Raw genomic sequence first — 4,126 nt, forward strand, 5'->3', positions numbered from 1 at the left:
ACATGACGGGCCAGGGAGCTGTAATTCCACTGTTTGGTCGCTATGTTCAATTTGCTTCAAAGCCCGGCAAACTTCCTGGGGGGACTGGTTTAAACCCCCTCTCTCCTGTTCCCCATCGTTGGTCGTTTTGTGTCCTGGACTGATCAGCATGAGTCACAACCAGTAACTGAATCCTGTATAACAAGCAAATCATTCATTATGTGACTCATAAGCACACACACGCTTGCCAAATGTCAAGTCAAATTTTCCATACTGTAGCCAACAATGTCAGATAGTTGTAGGTAATTGGATGCACAAACTGAAGCAAGGCAAGCCTGAACTGTATAACTACAGAATACCGTCTCAGGACGAAAACCCAGAGAGGAGGATAGTGTGGGTTTGTGCAGTTATATACGTGCCGCACTAGCAGACTACACCGACACTGAAACTGACCACCACGCAACTAACGACTGCAGTCAAGCTAACTGTATCTCCCATCTCCATGGTCAAATTAGCTCATTTATTCAAATACCTTTCAAGACAATTGCTTCACCACTGGCGTTACTACGTCTGCTCTGCTCCCTGACACCTGCCTCTGCTCTGCCGGTCTCTGGATTCTACACAACATATACTGCTGTATAATAACTGCTGCTAAATATCGCTAAAGTAGTCTAAAGCTCCTGGTGTGGGGACATAGCTGTTTTTAAAGTGGAAGTAGACAACTTTTCAACTAGTTAGCTATGGTAGCTAACTGTCTGCTTATTAACTCCTTGATCATAACAGATTATGGTAACTTTTACCATGGCTCATTTTAGAAAGGCAACTGCAAGAAAACGGATGTTTGTTTCTGACTGCCAGTGTTAGCTAGCGTAGCTAGTGCACTAGCGAGCCATTCTTTTCCCATAATCGTGTCCAATGGCAGACAGATTGCATAATGAAATGCAATCCAAACGCACATACTGTAGTCTGTATATTGACAACGTTCCATTTCCAGAAGGTGGAAAATTCCGCCGGTTGTCCCTCTTTTTGGCCGGATGTCCGTTACCTTCCTCGTTCTTTGTGTTGGCGTTTTAAACTCTGGTGGATTTGTGAGGACTATGGTTAACTGCTCCTCAGATCTCTGCAGGGTAAATCCAGACAGCTAGCTAGACTATCTGTCCAATCTGAGTTTTCTGTTGCACGACTAAAACAACTTTTGAATGTTAACATGTTCCACCAAAACAAGTTCCTTCCAGAGACTATTTTGCAGAGACACTGTTGCTCTATATGCCGCTTAGCGCCGTCCAAGATGATTGTGATTGGTTTTAAGAAATGCCAACAAACCAGAGCACGCTTTTCTCCCATCCCAGAATGCTGTATGGACTAGCCAGACCTTCCTTTGCAGCGCTGTGGAGGAAGGTCTAGCAATGCAAGATTAAGGCGCACATATAACATTAACAAAGAACAAATTTTTTTGGGATGGCCCTTCTAAAATTAGCAGTTGGGAAGGTTATGATATCAGGAGTTGATGAGCCCTTAGGAACAAATATATGTAGAGTAGCTGTTTAGCTGTAGCTTACTGATTTTGGACTTTACACATGTATTTACAGAGATAAGAGGGAACCAGCCCAAGGAGAGATTTATATATAAAAGCCTATCTGAGGAGACAGAAGGTCCACCAGTCAGAAGAAGGTCCACCTGTCTCCTCAGATCCTGGTGAACTTCTACCGCTGCACCATCGAGAGCATCCTCACCAACGGTGTCACAGTTTGGTATGGCAACTGCTCTGCCCATGACCGGAAAGCACTGCAGAGGGTGGTGAAAACTGCCCAACGCATCATCGGTTCCTCACTCCCCTCCATCGAGGCCATCCAGGGCAAGCGATGCTTGCGTAAGGCGCGCAGCATCATCAAAGACTGTTCTAACCCCAACCACAGCCTGTTCACCCCACTCCCCTCCAGGAGGCGTTTCAGGTCTCTCCGCACCCGTACCAGCAGGTTCAGAGGAAGCTTCTTTCCTGCGGCTGTCACCCTACTGAACTCTAGCTCTGCATCCCGGTGACAATTAACCTACTAATTCTTACTACTATTATAATGTCACTGTTACTACATTGCTCATATCTGTACATGTTGTTCATACACTGTTCATATTACATAGCCATATTTATTCTGCTCTTATAACACTGCAATATATTTCTTGTCCTGCCTATGCACCAGCTGTCTATACTTTGTACATCACATTGCACTTTTCTGCTTTTTTGCACTTCTGGTTAGACGCAAACTGCATTTCATTGTCTTTGTACTTGTACTCTGCACAATGACAATAAAGTTGAATCTAATTAAAAATAATGTTAATATCTGTGGACAGACAGAGATGGCCATTCAGCAGCAGCAGAATACTGAGTACAGTGTGTACAAGGACATTGAGGTGGTCATTTTTTAAGTTTTCTGATGTCATAGGTCAAACTTTTGATGAAATAATCAGGAAAATAATCTGCAGATAAATTGATCATGAAAATAATCAATATTGCTGCCCTTTATAACAACATGTGTGCCAGATAATACCCATTAAAGCAGATATGGATGTGTGTGTTTCCACCAAGATCTCAGAGCTAATGTAACCAAACAGCATCCTCTGCTGGTCCTAAACCATCTCTACACTCTGTCCCAACTGTGTCTCTCTCGGCCTATACATCTAAATGGACTGTATTTGTATTACTATTCACCATCCACACACATCCATAGGCGTAGATTTTTTTTTAAAAGTCCAATATTTACAAGAGGTAGATGTGTCCCCTTCAAAAATTATGAAAGACAACCCACTCCCCAAAGAGGTAAAAAAAATAACCGTTCAGGGCCTCAAAACATGTAGGGAAAACAAGAACTGTGTCTACTTTGCTACATCGGGGGTTAAAGAACACAACAGGAAGTGAAAAATAAAATAAAAAATAGATTAAGGGCAAAACCATCATTTTTCAATTTTGAGTTTTATGGCTATTTTACTTCCACAGCATGTCTTCTTTCAGACTATTGGGAAAAAGCATCCAAAATACACATTTAGATGTTTATTTTACTACACTGTGTCTATTTGCACCTGCAAATTTCTTCTAAATTCACCTAAAGTTAATATTAGACAATGCCTAAACATTAAAATTTCAGAAAACTTGTAATACAAGAATATATGTCTTAATGTAAGTAATTAACTGGGGATGTTTAATGGTGTTATCTGTTTAAAATGTTTTACCCTATTCACGTATAACGTCTTGCATTTTATAATCCATATCTTTAAAGGCAGTTTTCTTGAAATTAGTTATTCTCAGACTCTGAGCCAGAAATCTTCACTTCAGCAGCGCTTCCACACACCAAACGCTCCTCTTTCTCTCCTATCTATATTCTGAAGAAGGACTTTGTTCAGATATCATTCATAACCTAATTTATGTAAAAATGTATACCTAAAAACGTGGCGAAAATTGATTTCTTTATGGCTGTTGACACCATATTCTGATTTATGTAGTGATAAAAGGAGATATCCAAAATCCCCTCTGTAAAAACCATTGATTCTAATATGTCAACAAAGTAAAAGAAGAATTTTGAACCTGGCTTTTTACAATGTTCAGATTTCTCTTCTGCAAATGTATGCATATTAGCACATATTTAACAAGATAATGCTTAATTTCCATATTTAAACATTAAATTCGGGAAAACTTGTAATACAAAAGATATATCTGAATGTAAGTAATAAACTGGGGAAGTTTCATGCTGATATCTATTAGTTCATTATTTTTTCCTATTCAGAATAAAATACTTTGAAATTTTTAAAAACCATGCAAGCCATCAAATTCATTTTGTTATAATGTATAAGAAGTCTTGCTAAATATCGTTTCATAGTATGTATTGTTTGATAGTATGCCTGATCAAATGTCCCCTATAATTCTGTCTATTTGAAGAAGAAAAAATGTTTTTTATATCATCGTATGTTATATGTGATGATTCACTGCCCCATTCTTGTTTTGTAATATGAATGTTCTTGACTATAATAATAATAATAAAAAGGTTATACTGTAAATACCCTAACCTACCCTCCAGTCATGTAGATGGCGCTAATGCATCTTAACCTTGATGGTCACAACACCAAAGAAGATTGGCGCAAAAGGCGAAATGTAGTTTGA

This window comes from Perca fluviatilis, chromosome 8, assembly GCF_010015445.1.
Source record: "Perca fluviatilis chromosome 8, GENO_Pfluv_1.0, whole genome shotgun sequence".
In the NCBI taxonomy this organism is placed as follows: domain Eukaryota; kingdom Metazoa; phylum Chordata; class Actinopteri; order Perciformes; family Percidae; genus Perca; species Perca fluviatilis.